Source organism: Rhinoraja longicauda, chromosome 4 (assembly GCF_053455715.1).
Source record: "Rhinoraja longicauda isolate Sanriku21f chromosome 4, sRhiLon1.1, whole genome shotgun sequence".
Lineage (NCBI taxonomy): Eukaryota > Metazoa > Chordata > Chondrichthyes > Rajiformes > Arhynchobatidae > Rhinoraja > Rhinoraja longicauda.
The window spans coordinates 34,651,948-34,668,496 of record NC_135956.1 but is presented as its reverse complement, the minus strand read 5'-3'; the positions used below and the strand labels follow the sequence as shown (position 1 = coordinate 34,668,496).

The 16,549-nt window shown below is 42.8% G+C and overlaps 1 protein-coding gene across 4 annotated transcripts in view; it reads right to left on the bottom strand.

Moving 5' to 3' along the window:
* The window catches only part of lama1 (laminin, alpha 1), a 261,227-nt gene that overhangs the window by 221,485 nt on the left and 23,193 nt on the right, over window positions 1–16,549 (bottom strand). The window lies entirely within an intron of this gene.

The following is a 16,549-nucleotide window of genomic DNA, read 5'->3' as shown; positions in this document are numbered from 1 at the left end:
TTTGTTGCTTCCCTGTGCAACATTATTTGCTTTGCAGAGATCAGTACTAGGGTCAGCAGGCATTTTCTCCAGCTTATAACCAGTTAGAACATTTGCCTAAAGATATAGAAGAGCAAGGTGGTCAATATCTGTTACCCAGTTGAAATTCAGTTCAACACAATTGTGCCTGCCAGCTTGCCTCAGAGGAAGTCAGGAGTTTAACAGCGCAGGGAGGGAATATGCATAAAGTCATATATTGTTGGATGAGACAAGCAGTGGGAGTCATTTTGCCTCTCCCGAGAGTCTGTTAATAGAAACACAAAAACATAGAAAATAGGTGCAGGAGTAGGCCATTCGGCCCTTCAAGCCAGCATTCAATATGATCATGGCTGATCATCCAGAATCAGTGTCCCCGTTCTGGCTTTTTCCCCATATCCTTTGATTCCCTTAGCCCTAAGAGCTAAATCTAACTCTCTTGAAAATGGTCAATAATTGATCAACCAGCGTGATACGCCCCCATTCACCCTGGTATTAGTGTAACATAGAGCAAAGTTTCAATGAGGAAATTAGAGGTTTATATAACAATTACATTACTCGTGTGGAACTTTACATATGGAATAGTAGCACAGCGGTAGAGTTGCTGCCTTACAGCGCCAGAGACCCGGGTGCGATCCTGACTAAGGGTGCTGTCTGTACAGTTTGCATATTCTCCCTGTGACTGCATGGGTTTCTCCGGGTGCCCTGGTTTCTTCCCATACTCCAAAGACATGCAGGTTTGTAGGTTAATTGGCTTCTGTTAACTGTCCCTATTGTGCAGGATTGAACTAATGTATGGGTGATCGTTGGTCAGTGCGGCCTTGGTGGCCCTATTTTTACCCTGTATCTCTAAATTAAACTAAAGTAAATTAAACAAAACAAATTAGAAGCAATAATGTGGAAGATGACTTGTAGAATGTATGATAGTTTTTCAGATCAGCACGTTGAAGTAACAATAAGAAAGCAAGCTTTGTGTTGTGAAATGAGAAAGGGTTAATTAAGAATCTGGTAGTTAAGGGGCATTGATCAGAAAAGCACAGAATTTTCAGAACACCCAACGAACGTAAACTATAAAGTTCTGAGCTATGAATTGGCTATGGGTGAATGGGAGATATGATGGTCAGAGATGAACAAAAAACAGTGTGTGGGAGAAGACGACAGAAACAGGTGTGACAGGGGAGCAAGAGGCACAGGAAGAGCGGCCGCCTGTCCCTGACTGCTGCAGCTCGGTGATGCGGGTGGGGAGGTGAGGAGAGAAGGCACACGGAAATTTCCCGTTCCCATGGGGCCAAAGATGACTGCAGCAGCCGGTAAATCGTTCCCCATCCATGCAGCCAGTCTCCTTGATGCTCGATCGCATATACAGAGTGTCCCTAAGCTGGGCGCTCAGGCATGGACCTGTATATCCCTTTAATGCATAAGATAGCATAAAATAGTAAACCCACAGTGGCGCAGCGGTAGAGTTGCTGCCTTACAGCACCAGACAACTGGGTTTGATCCTGACTACGGGTGCTGTCTGTATGGAGTTTGTACGTTCTCCCTGTGACCGCATTGGTCTTCTCCGGGTGCTGCGGTTTCCTCCCACACTCCAAAGACGTGAAGGTTTCTAGGTTAATTGGCTTCAGTGAATGGTGCCTAGTGGGCAGGGTAGAACTAGTGTATGGGTGACTGTAGTCGGCCTGTTTCCAAAGGGCCTGTTTCTACGCTGTATCTCTGAACTAAATAAACTAAACTGATGACTGGGATAATTTCAGAATTCAGCAAAGAAGAACCAAAACTTGATAAAAGGTAAGAAAATACAGCAATGAGTTTGACAAATGTAAAATCAGATTGTAAAAAACAGAGTTATTCAAGTAAAAACAGCAAATGTAAGCCCACTAATTATGAAAGGAGGGAGAGAGAAAGCTAGGAATTATAGATCAATCACCCTGGCCTCAGTAGCACAGAAAATGTCAGTATCTATTATATAAGCAGAGGTAAAATGGCATTAATGAAATAGTAACAGGACTGGTCCCAGTCATTATGGATTTATGAAAGGAAATATTGTTTGACAAATCTCAAGTGTTTTTGACATTTCAGCAAGCAGAATAGATAAGAACTAACGGATGTCTTTGAAGTTTCAGAAAGCCTTCCATAAAGAGCCAAACAAGAGTTTACAGAGTCAGAGTCATACAGAATGGAAATAGGCCCTTCCGCCCAACTTGCCCATCCAAGATGGTGCAAGTCAGTCAGCCCGTCCCATTTGTCTGCGTTTGGCCCATATCAAGGACGAGTCACACCCTGGCCACTCCCTCTTCTCCCTTCCCCTATCAGGCAAAAGATATAGAAGTGTGAAAATGCACACCTTCAGATTCAGGGACAGTTTCTTCCCAGCTGTTATCAGGCAATGGAATCATCCTACCACAACCAGAGAGCAGTGCTGAACTACTATCTACTTCTTTGGTGACCCTCGGACTATCCTTCATTGGACTTTGCTGGCTTTATCTTGCACTGAATGTTATTCCCTTATCATGCATCTATACACTGTAAATGGATTGATTGTAATCAAGTATTGTCTTTCTACGGACTGGATAGCTTTTCACTGGATAGCTTTCCATTGTACCTCGGTACACGTGACAATAAACTAAGCTGAACTGAACTGAAACTGAACTGAAATTCCTCTAAACCTTTGCTATCCCTGTACCCATCCAAATGTCTGTTAAAATATAATTTTATTAGTTTATCAAAATAAAATTAAATGCATATATGATGATAGTAAGGAAACGGAGTGGACTGAGAACAGATTGTTCACAATGAATATTAGTGAGTTGAATGAGGAGAATGTGCAATTTATCCAAGGCTTTTGATGATACATAGCTAATGACAGATCATGATGAGGATGGAGAGAGGTGTCAGGGGCATGTCTACTCTTTCTCATCTCCTTCTAGTTAGTTTAGTTTAATTTTGGAGATTCAAATGGGAACAGGCCCTATGGCCCACCGAGTCCATCACCTCTACACCAGTTCTATGTTATCCCACTTTGTCATCCACTCTTTACACACTAGGGGCTATTTAAAGAGGCCTATTAACCTCCAAGCTTGCAGGTTTTTGGGAGTTGGGAAGAAACTGCAGCACCGGAGGAAACTCACAGTCACAGGGAGAACGTGCAAACTCCACACAGACAGATTTCGAGGTCAGGATCATACGAGGGTTTCTGGCACTATGAGGCAGCAACTCTGCCAGCTGCACCACAGTGTCACCCAAGATTTACAACTTCTCCAAAGAGATCATCACAACCATCTCTCAGTTGGCACCATCATTCTTCATATCATTCAATCTCTGTTGCTCTCTAACCTATCATTCTCTTTCCCAGCTTACACGTGCAACTATACACTAGCAACCTTTCAGATTCACTCTAAGTCCCGATGCCTGATCTCAACCCAAAATATCAACCTCCATCTTTTGCCTCCAGAGATGCTGTCAAGTTCTTCAAGTTCTGATTCTTGTGTTAAAATAGCAACAATGCGGTCACACAATCTATTATTCACAGTTTAAAAAAGCATTAAGCACCAAACGTCACCTATCCATGTTCTCCAGAGATGCTGCCTGATCTGCTGAGTTACCTCAGCACTTTGTGTCCTTTTGTCTATTAACCAGCATCTGCAGTTCTTTGTTTCTACATCAAAAGTAGCTGAGCGCAAGACTGAATCGACAAAACCTGAGAGCAGTAGGGCTAACGATTGACATTGTTCTTTCTCTGTTGGTCCCCAATTTTGATGCGTGTAAAAAAAATGTGCCTGAGGTTTTGCAGACCAAAGCCCACCAAAATGCAAACTGCAGAGAGGGATGGTTATTCCCTAGGCTACCTCCATCAGACAGGAAGGTTCGCTGGAATGTGACACATCATTATATGACAAAGGAGGATGGGAGTAAACAGTGACAGCCAGGTCTCTGCTGAACAAACACAATCCTGCAAATGGGCTCAGCTCAGGAGGTCAGGCAGCCACCATGCTAGTCGCTCACGGAATTTACAAGGATACACACTAAACAAAGTGTTGATAGCTCCTTCCATGCATAAAAGCTTCTCCTAATCAAACCTCAGATGAACAAAGCAAATGAAAGGAAGCTTGCAATATGCACATACTCCATTAAAAAAATTGTACCACCACAATTCTCCAACAAATGACTACACTTCCATTTTAAAACATTACAAAAGAAGAGATTACTTCCCATCTCCCAAAAGCCATGAAGCAAAGTAGAATTATAATGAGCCCATACCACAGGTCTGGTCTCCCTAAGTATAGAAGGAGTGCAATGAAGGTTCACCACTCTCCTCATTGTCAATTAAGTATTTGTTGTGCATTTCCGTACAGAAATGTACATACCATAATGTACATACCCTCCCACTTACGTAATATGTGACTTACATATACTCGCACTTACACAAGCGGCCTGCAACAGCACAGAGCAATGGAGCAGCAATGGAGAATGCCTACAACTTTGCTTGGCCAGGTCGTCCCTGCAATGCCGCCATGGCAATGGGCATTTATGGCCAGCTGCACTTAAAGCAACTTGGACTTTGAAAATGGTGCCAAAACCAGGCGACTCATGTATTTTGTCTTGGTGGACTATGTCTTGGTGGACTACATTTTGTCTTGGTGGACTATGTCTTGGTGGACTACATTTGGTACCTAATCTAGGAGTGTGCTTATACTGTATATAGTAATATTTTGATGATGTATGCAAAAAAAAAGAGAATTTCACTGTATCTCACTCAGTACATGTGACAATAAAGAACCATTGCAACCCTTTACTTAAAGAGCTGAATGCACTTGTATTTTCATGTACTGACAACACTATAAAATGTGAACTACTGGTAGTTTAATTATAGTATCCGCATTTTAAATGCTCCATTCTTAAAGCATTACGAAACACAGGGTCAAGGTGGAGTTTTATTACTGTAAATACACTATAAATTTAAGCCTTGTTAATGCAGCATTTCTAGGGTTATTCATGGAGAAAGAAAACAATACAAAAACAACCTTTATTGAACAATTTCATCTCATTGAAAATGACATCATTTGTTTAATGAAAGAAATCGTGAAAAAATACACTCTGGTAATAGTAAATCTTAGACACAGTCGATCAGTTCACCCAGAATTGACTCCAAAGTTGGATCTCCATAACACGTAAACATTCACGTTCAGATTCTGAACTAGAAACACCACGAACACTAGTAACTGTTTTTTCTCCCTCTCTTAGATCAATCCCTGGGTTATAGGGATTATGTTTGGACCAACATTGAGTAAACGGGAGATATAATCACAAAATACTGGAGTAACTCAGAGGGTTAGACAGCATCTCTGGTGAAATATAATAGGTGACGTTTTGGGTCAAGACCCTTCTTCAGACCAATTCCTTTTCTCCAGAGATTATTCCTTCTCTCCAGAAATGCTGCCTGACCCATTGAGTTACTCCAGCATTTTCTGTCCATCTTTGGAGTAAACGAGCACCTGTAGTTCCTTCCTAAATGAGAGGTGACATTGAAACATTGAGATTCTTGGGTGGCTCAGCAAGGGTTTCAAAAGCTCTTCACTGTACCTCGATACACGTGACAATAAACTAAACTAAAATAAAGGTGGGAATTGTGCAGCTGTTGTTTCCCCTGGGGAGGGAGGGGGAATCTAGATTCAGGGCAGAACTTCCAGGATAAAAGAAAAGACTACACAAGATATAGAAACATAGAAACATAGAAAATAGGTGCAGGAGTAGGCCATTCGGCCCTTCGAGCCTGCACCGCCATTCAATATGATCATGGCTGATCATCCAGCTCAGTAGCCTGTACCTGCCTTCTCTCCATACCCCCTGATCCCTTTAGCAAAAAGGGCCACATCTAACTCCCTCTTAAATATAGCCAATGAACTGGCCTCAACTACCTTCTGTGGCAGAGAATTCCAGACTCACCACTCTCTGTGTGAAGAAATGTTTTCTCATCTCGGTCCTAAAAGACTTCCCCCTTATCCTTAAGCTGTGACCCCTGGTTCTGGACTCCCCCAACATCGGGAACAATCTTCCCGCATCTAGCCTCTCCAACCCCTTAAGAATTTTATATGTTTCTATAAGATCCCCCCTCAGTCTTCTAAATTCCAGCGAGTACAAGCCCAGTCTAACCAGTCTTTCCTCATATGCAAGTCCCGCCATCCCAGGGATTAATCTGGTGAACCTTCTCTGTAATCCCTCTAAGGCAAGAACGTCTTTCCTCAGGTTAGGAGACCAAAACTGCACACAATACTCCAGGTGCGGTCTCACCAAGGCCCTGTACAACTGCAGCAGAACCTCCCTGCTCCTAAACTCAAATCCTCTTGCTATGAATGCCAACATACCATTCGCGTTCTTCACTGCCTGCTGCACCTGCATGCTTGCTTTCAATGACTGGTGCACCATGACACCTAGGTCACGTTGCATCTCCCCTTCTCCCAATCGGTCACCATTCAGGTAATACTCTGCTTTCCTGTTCTTGCCGCCAAAGTGGATAACCTCACATTTATCCACATTATATTGCATCTGCCATGCATTTGCCCACTCGCCTAATCTATCCAAGTCACTCTGCAGCCTCCTAGCATCCTCCTCGCAGCTAACACTGCCACCCAGCTTCGTGTCATCCGCAAACTTAGAGATGTTGCATTCAATTCCCTCGTCCAAATCATTAATATACACTGTAAATAACTGGGGTCCCAGCACTGAGCCTTGCGGTACCCCACTAGTCACTGTCTGCCATTCCGAAAAGGACCCGTTTATTCCTACTCTTTGCTTCCTGTCCGCCAACCAATTTTCTATCCACCTCAAAACTGAACCCTCAATCCCGTGTGCTTTAAGTTTGTACACCAATCTCCTATGTGGGACCTTGTCGAAGGCCGTCTGAAAGTCCAGATATAACACATCGACTGGTTCTCCCTTATCCACTCTACTAGTTACATCCTCGAAAAATTCTATAAGATTCGTCAGACATGATTTGCCTTTGGTAAATCCATGCTGACTTTGTCCGATGATTTCACCACTTTCCAAATGTGATGCTATCACATCTTTAATAACTGACTCTAGCATTTTCCCCACTACCGATGTTAGGCTAACTGGTCTATAATTCTCTGTTTTCTCTCTCTCTCCCTTTTTAAAAAGTGGGGTTACATTAGCTACCCTCCAGTCCTCAGGAACTACTCCAGAATGTAAAGAGTTTTGAAAAATTATCACTAATGCATCCACTATTTCTGAGGCTACTTCCTTAAGCACTCTGGGATGCAGCCTATCTGGCCCTGGGGATTTATCTGCCTTTAATCCATTTAATTTACCTAACACCACTTCCCAACTAACCTGGATTTCCCTCAGTTCCTCCATCTCATTAGACCACCGGTCCCCCGCTATTTCCGGCAGACGGTTTATGTCTTCCTTAGTGAAGACAGAACCAAAGTATTTGTTCAATTGGTCTGCCATCTCCTTGTTCCCTATGTTCAATTCACCTGTTTCCGACTGCAAGAGACCTACATTTGCCTTAACTAATCTTTTTCTCTTGACATATCTATAAAAGCTTTTGCAGTCTGTTTTTATGTTCCTTGCCAGTTTTCCCTCATAGTCTATTTTCCCTTTCCTAATTAAGCCCTTTGTCCTCCTCTGCTGGACTCTGAATTTCTCCCAGTCCTCTGGTATGCTACTTTTTCTGGCTAATCTGTATGCTTCATCTTTTGTTTTAATACTATCCTTGATTTCCCTTGTTAGCCACGGATGCACTACCTTTCCTGGTTTGTTCTTTTGCCAAACTGGGATGAACACTTGTTGTAGTTCATCCATGCGACCTTTAAATGCCTTCCATTGCATGTCCACCGTCAACCCTTTCAGCATCAATCGCCAGTCTATCTTGGACAATTCACGCCTCATACCCTCAAAGTTACCTTTCTTTAAGTTCAGAACACTTGTTTCTGAATCGACTTTGTCACTCTCCATCCTAATGAAGAACTCTACCATATTATGATCACTCTTGCCGAAGGCAAATATCAATTTGTATGTGGTACAGTGGCACAGCTAGGAGAGACACTGGCTCACATCGCCATCGACCTGGGTTCAATCGAAAATAGACACAAAATGCTGGATTAAGTCAGCAGGATAGGCAGCATCTCGGAGAGAAGGAATGGGTGAAGTTTTGGGTCGAGACCCTTCTCAGACCTGGGTTCAATCCTGACCTTGGTTCCTACCTGGATGGAGTTTTCACATTCTCCCTGCGATATTGTGGGTTTCCTCCAGATGCTCCGGTTTCCACACACATTCCAAAGACACGTGGATTGTTATGCTAATTGGTCACTATAAATTGCAAGCAATCAATGGTTGGCACGGACTTGGAGGGCCAAAGGGCATCTTTCAACTCTGTATCTCAAAATTAAACTAAACTAAACTACTTCACTGAGCTCCTGTTTACTAGTCATTTTAATCTCCCTCCACATTTTTATAAGGACGACAGTTTTCGTTGAAATATAAAAGTATTTTTTGTAAAATATAGCTGTTACTGAATTACTGAATTCCCAACATTGTTAAACGCTGACCTTGCAACGGTGGGTGTGAGGGCTAGATTTCCAACCGTACTGTAAACAATTTCTTTATCAACTCAGATAAGAACGGCTTGAGTTTATTTTAATTCTTTTATATTTTATATTCAATCAAAGAATACAGGCATTTCAGACAAGGCCAAGACCGATTTATCTCCAAAACGCCCTTGAGAAGATGGTGGAAAGACACCTTGAACACTGCGGTTCTTCTGGTAATTGTACTCCCACAACGACATTGGCGAACGAATAGCTTTCCACTTCCAAGTCGGGATAATATGTTCCTTGAAAAGGAGCTTGCAAGTAACAGTATTCACTTGATTGAATGGCCATGATTAATTGGCGGAGTAGACTTGATGGGCCGAATGGCCTAATTCTACTCCTATCTCTTATGATCTTATGATTCTCACGTTCCTCTTGCCCTCATCCTACTAGACCACAAGCGTCTTTTATTTTGGAAGTGTTTTTGAAGTAAACTTAAGTGAATATTTGCAATTCATTCTATCGGTGGTACAAAATGCAGTCAGAGTGCATTGATGGCAGGGAGAGTAAAATGTTTCTTGTGGTAGGTGGAGTGCTGATCATACAGTATAGTAAGCTTCATCCTGGATTGTGTTGAATGAGCGGAGGATTGTTCGAGTTATATTGGAAGTTGGACTTACCCAAGCAACTGGAAATGAATCTATCAACCTGGCCCCAAAAGATCAGCTCTTACAGTAATCTTGCCGCAAGTACAACAATGCCAAAAGTCTCAAGAATCGAACAAAGGTATTTCTCCCGAAACAGCACCTTGCAGAGCACCTGTCAACTCTAAGCTAACATAAGTCCCAGAATGTCCACAACATCTGAACTGCCTGGAAAGCCAAGACAATCAGCATCTGTGAAGAGACTCTTAGTTTTCCATCCCAGAGGAAACACAGCTAGTTTGACAAGCATGTCCAGGAAATACAAAGCATTCATGGAATTGAAGCTCTTCTATGGCTCGAAGAACCAGAAACAATAGACAATAGACAATAGGTGCAGGAGTAGGCCATTCGGCCCTTCGGGCCAGCACCGCCATTCAATGTGATCATGGCTGATCATTCTCAATCAGTACCCCGTTCCTGCTTTCTCCCCATACCCCCTGACTCCGCTATCCTTAAGAGCTCTATCTAGCTCTCTCTTGAATGTATTCAGAGAATTGGCCTCCACTGCCCTCTGAGGCAGAGAATTCCACAGATTCACAACTCTCTGACTGAAAAAGTTTTTCCTCATCTCTGTTCTAAATGGCCTACCCCTTATTCTTAAACTGTGGCCCCTGGTTCTGGACTCCCCCAACATTGGGAACATGTTTCCTGCCTCTAATGTGTCCAACCCCTTAATAATCTTATACGTTTCGATAAGATCCCCTCCCATCCTTCTAAATTCCAGTGTATACAAGCCCAGTCGCTCCAGTCTTTCAACATATGACAGTCCCGCCATTCCGGGAATTAACCTAGTAAACCTACGCTGCACGCCCTCAATAGCAAGAATATCCTTCCTCAAATTTGGAGACCAAAACTGCACACAGTTCATGGAAACATATCTACCAGCACCTGAAGGTAGAAAACCTACTAATTAAAGAATGGACAAGAGCACAGGAGACTCTTGATGGCATCTATCACAAGTGAGGACCCTTTAGCATCATCAAGACTATCCCCAGTGGAAATGTCATCCATTATAAACCAGATATAAAGCTGAAGTCATCAGGGAAATAGAGGCGGACAATGGAAAGAACACTTCAGAAGAAACCATCAACATGTGAGCCTTCTCGACTCCACCCCATGGCAGCCTAATCAGTCCAGTTTTGCAACCTCTCCAGAATGGCAAGATATCAAATGAGCTACACACCTACTGAGAAACAATGAGGCCATGGGAGCAGGCAGTGTCCCCCTGATTTTCCAAAACCTAGCAGCACCAAGCCTGTCACAAAGTCAAACCTTTCACATTCATAGTTGCGAAGTGAAAGATGTTTCACTGTTATCGTGACCATCTTTATGGCAAATCCAATTACAATATGTACAAAGGGAATTCCCAAACGATCATCAGGAAGCTCCTCAATGCAAGTTTCGAGTTACAGCAGAACTGTCTGTATGGTGTCAGGCATTACTGGCACAGTGAAATGTATTGATGCACACATATTTAACCGCTGAGAACAAAAGGGGGGGGGGGGGGGCGTTGACAATGCAGTGATGCAGTGGCACCCGGCGGGGAGGGGGGAGGGGACGGGTGCCAAGAACGGAGGGGAGACACATGCAGCGGTGGGAAGTAGATAGGACTGTTCGGTGACTTGCTACTTTATCAGCACAAAAACGTGGCGACTCTTGTGTACTACCTAGGCGAGATCTGCTATATATTTTCACCGGGTTGTGTTCAAAACAAAGCATTTCACTGTACCTAGGTTCATGTGACACTACGGTTTCATTGAATCATTGAATTGAATCGTTGAAAAATTGAGCGCTTAAAGTCTTAAAATGATCACTTAAAACAATTACAGAGCAACATTTTAACTTCGTACCAGGTACATGGATAGGACAGATTTAGTGGGCCAAACACAGGCAAGTGGGACAAGTAATGGGCCAAACACAGGCAAGTGGGACAAATGTAGATGGGACATGTTGGTTGGTGTAGGCAAGCTGGGCCAAAGGGCCTGTTTCCACACTATGACTATGACTGTATGACATGCTTTTATTGAAACAAATATAAGAAAGGATTAAAATACTGGTGAAAAACAATGGGTGCTATTTTCCAATCAGGTCTCTCATAATTTTCATATTTCCACAATGAGTTAATAGAAAATTTTAAAATATGGTCCGATGATTTGGATTGAGTTGCTGGTCCTTTAATGAGCACGGAACTTTGGGAGCATGTATTCTTTCCATCACAATAAGGCCGTGTTAGAAAATTCACGATTAAAATAGCTGTCATTGAACGTCACTGCTTTGAGTGTGGCCAAATCTCCATATGAATGAAATTGCAAATGCACTCATCCATCAATACTTCAGTGTTAGACTATTAATAGAGGCTCCAAAGCAGTCTCTACCGTTCTCCCATTTGTGCCAGAGGAGAGGAATGTACATCATTCAGTCCCTCGAACAATCCATTCCATTAACTGATCAGTACCTTAATCCTATGCGGCCTTCACTCCATATTCTAACAGTAACTTCATGTGGCAAAAAAAATCCATTCTTCTCAGATTAACATACTGCAAATGATCCAAAACTGACTGTCATTTGGAAAAGGAAGGTCCATGTTTCCACTACCTTTTAAGTGAAAATAGAAAGTGAGATAGTTCTGGGTTCACATCTCTCTTCAGGTAAAGGGGACGTGAAGTGTCGATGGCAATAGGATTGCAGCGTATCTGTAGTGTGGTAGGGGTTAGAGGGTAACTTAGGAGAGGGTATTTCCACTCCAAAATGAAGGTGGGAGTGAAGGTGGGCAAGGTCTTTGATGAGTATTCTGCATCCATAATCACCAAGAAGGAGAAGGACATGATGATAATGGTGAGATAATCATCTTAATTTCTACAGATGTGCCGTAGAAAACATCTTATCAGGATGCATCACAGCATGGTTTTGGCACAACTCCATCCAAGACACCAGAAATTGCAGAGTTGTGGGCATAGCCCAGACCATCACGCAAACCAGCCTCCCTTCCACTGACTCCATCTACACTTCCCGCTGCCTAGGAACGCCCACCAACATAATCCAGGACTAGTCTCACCCCAGTAGCTACCTCTTCTCCCCTCTTCCATCAGGCAAGTACAGAAATGTGAAAACACATACCTCCAGATTCAGGGACAGTTTCTTTCCAGCTATTATCAGGCAACTAAACCATTCTCTCACTAACTAGGGAGTAGTCCTGACCTCCCATATACCACATTGGAGACCTTCGAACTGTCTTTAATCAGACTTTACTGGACTTTATCTTGTACTAAACATCATACCCATTATCCTGTATCTGTACACTGTGGTCTGCTTGATTGTAATCATGTAGAGTAATTTCACTGACTGGATAACAACAAAAGGGCGGCACGGTGGCGCAGCGGTAGAGTTGCTGCTTTACAGCGAATGCAGCGCCGGAGACTCAGGTTCGATCCTGACTACGGGTGCTGTACTGTAAGGAGTTTGTACGTTCTCCCCGTGACCTGCGTGGGTTTTCTCCGAGATCTTCGGTTTCCTCCCACACTCCAAAGACATACAGGTATGTAGGTTAATTGACTGGGTAAATGTAAAAATTGTCCCTAGTGTGTGTAGGATAGTGTTAATAGTGTTAGTGTGCGGGGATCGCTGGGCGGCGCGGACTTGGTGGGCCGAAAAGGCCTGTTTCCGCGCTGTATATATGAAAAAAAAAAAGAGAAAAAAAGAAGAAGAAAAAGCTTTTCACTGTACCTTGGTACACGTGACAATTATATAAACTGAACTAAAACTAAAATAGATCCGGGAAAGGTCTGATGATATTCTAGGAGGAAATCGATATTAAGGAGGAGGGGGTGTTGGGTATCTCAAAGAACATTAAGTGATATGTTCAAGGATGCTGGAGTATTGGGACCTCTAATGTCTGTTATGCATTTTCATGATTTGGATCTGGTTATTAAATTGGCAGATGACACAAAAAGTGTTGAAGTTATAGTGAGGAAAGTTGTCAAAGAATCAGTTGAAAATTTAGGTGGAGAAATGGCAGTTAGAGCCTAATCCAGATGAGAGTGGGTGCATTTTGAGAGGTCAAATACATGAGACAGTAGCCTTTGCAGCATTGATGCCTGTGGTTCCCTGAAAGTGGCAACACAATATGATAGGATGGTAAAGGAGGCATATCACATCCTTGCCTTCATCAGCCGAGGCACTGAGTTTAAAAATGAGTAAGTCACGTTCCAGCTGTATAAAACTTTGCTTCAGCCACACTTGAAGTATTGTGTGCAGTTCTGGGCGTCACACCACAGGAAGGATGTGAAAGCTTTGGAGAGGGTTGAGAAGAGGTTCTTTAGGATGTTGCCCGAATTGGACTGCAGTTGCTAAGAGAGGATGGACAAACTTTCCTTGTTTTCTCTGGAGCGTCAGATTCAGATTATCGTATGCACCAGAACGCACTGAAATTCCATGTTGACATGAAGTTCACAGTGTAAGCAGTATCTGTATAATAATGATAAGTACGACAATCAATATAACAAGGAGTGGGAAACAGCAGAATGATGCGAGCTTGTAGTGTAAATTAGAGGTCGAGGGGTGACCTGATCACAGTACAAGCAGTCTCCGGGTTATCAAAGGGTTCTGCCCAGAACTGCCCGTAAACCATAAGTTAGCATTGTCCAGTTTCTGTAGCCACACGTGTCGTATCATTCTACACAGCATTTCTACTGCCTCAAATGAGTGGGAGAAAATTGTAATCTGGACAGCTCCACAAATGGAAATGTCCAGCTGACCAGTCCTTGGACAAAATAAATCTGTTGTTGTTCCAATGCTTCACATCATTTGCATGCATTTACCATTCCAATACGGATATCAAGTGTCTTCAAGGTTAATCAAACTTTGAAGGGAAAATCTCCGGCTAGCAAAAAAAAAAAACTTTTTGTTTATCAGTTTGAATCCCTAAATTAAAGCATCTGCAGTCTCTCTTGTGTCTCTGTTTATCCCTGCATTATTTTGATCCCTGAATTGAGGGTGCAGCATTCAATTTTACCCAGAGCTCCATATTTTATTCTTAGCTCTGTTTTGACTGCTGGATTAAATTCCATTTTGTGACTACTTTAAATCACTACTCTTAAGGAACGCCATTGCCCATTCATGAGATCAGCCTACTTTACTTCTCCAAAGTCCTTGAGCATCTCAACATTCTGACCATTGTTCCTAGAATTCCACGTCTGGTTTCTGTCTCTCACACAGTGGCAAAACTAGTCTTGAAGTTACAAATGCCATACTATGTCTTTGTTTAGGTTCTTTATTGTCACATGTACAAAGGTACAGTGAAAAGCTTTATGTTGCACGCTGTCCATCAATTCAGACAATACCATGCATAAATACAATCAAGCCAAACTCAAGTACAATATGTAGAGCGAAGGAAAAGATACAGAGTGCAGAATATAGTTCTCGGCATGAGAGCGCAATAGTTCCAGAGACAACGTCCAATGTATGCAATGGGGTGGAGGAGAATTGGACTGTGCCCTCGCTTATGAAAGGACCGTTCAGAAGCCCGAGGAAATAGCTGTTCCTGGGTCTGGTGGTGCACGCTTTCAAGCTTCTGGATCTTCTGCCCGACTGGAGCAGAAGGAAAAGGAATAATCAAGGCAGGAAAGGTCTTTGATTATGTTGGCTGCTTTCCTGACAGTGTGGTATAGGTGGAGTCAATGGTAAGCAATCTGATCTGGTCTGTTCATAAGTCATAGGAGCAGAATTAGGCTATTCAGCCCATCAAGTCTACTCCACCATTCAATCATGGCTGATCTACCTTTCCCTCTCAACCCCATTCTCCTGCCTTCTCTCCATAACCCTTGACACCCTTGCTAATCGGGAATTTGTCCAACTCCACCGTAAAAATGCCCAGTGACTTGGCCTCCACAGCCGTCTGTGAGATAGACTGGGCTACACAACATCTCTACAATTCCTTGCAGTCTTGGGCAGAGCTGTTCCCAAACCAAGCTGTAATGCAATCCAACAATATGCTTTCTATGGTGCGTCTGCAGCAGTTTGTAATTCATTGGAGCTTGTACTGAAGAGAAAATTATACATCCATTAGGGCTTATCTAATAGCATTTGAAAGTGTGTAACAAAATATTTACCACATTAAAGTTGATTTTAATCAAATCATATCAATACGAGAACATTAAAGTATCAATTTAAGAACTTATTAAAGGTTGATTTAAAATACATCAAGTTAGCTCCAGTTTGAATTGAGTCAAAATAATTACTGATGTGTCATTGCAAACCCCTTCAACAAAATGGAGTAGAGACTGTCTGCTATGCTAATAGAGTTTTAGCCAAAGCCACAAAATATGTTCTTGAGGGCAGATCTTTATCACAGATTGGGTAAAAATTCCACAAAGGCATTTCAAGAGCTTGGTGACGTTCCGCCAAGTGAGAGAATTTGTTTTTTAAAAGTGCTGGAAACATTCAGCAGATGAGCACCTCAAGTTGAGTCAATGTCCCTCCTGAGTCCCATCTGCCTGGCCCATATCCCTCAAAAATCCTTCTTATCCATGTACCTGTCCAAATGTTTTTTAAACATTGTGATAGTACCTACCTCAATCAGGGATTGTTTAGTTTAGTTTAGTTTAGTTTAGATATTCAACATGGAAACAGGCCCTTCAGCCCACTGAGTCTGCACTGGGCAGTGATCCACGGATACTAACACTATCCTATACCCTTGGGACAATTTACAATTTTTACCGAAGCCAATTAACCTACCAACCTATATGTTTTTGAAGTGCGGGAGGAAACCGGAGCACCCAGAAAAAGTCCACGCGGTCACAGGGAGAATGTACAAACTCCATATAGACAGCACCCGTAGTCAGGATCGAACCAGGGTCTCTAGCGCTGTAAGGCAGCAGCTCTACCGCTGCACCACTGTGCCGCCCTTGGCTTGATTGCTTCATGGCATGGGGATTTATCTTAGTTAATGCGGTTTGCAAGATGGCTTGTTGCATGGATAGTCAGCCTTTCTGCCACAGTGTAATTGAAGGGGCAAAGATTCTGGCAAATGGGAATAGAAAAAAAAGCATTTGATCTAAATGTTGAGAGATTACAAAGCCAAAGAGATGTCCAGCGATCTAGATGTATGATTCACATAAGGCTTGTTTGAAGTAGAGCGAGTACTTTTATGAGGATGTTGCCAGAACTCTTGAGGGCCCAAGTTCTCTGGAGACATCGGGCCGGTTAGGATTTATTCCTTGGGGTGCAGGAGGATGAGGGGTGATCTTATAGAGGTGTATAAGATCATGAGAGAAATAGATCGGG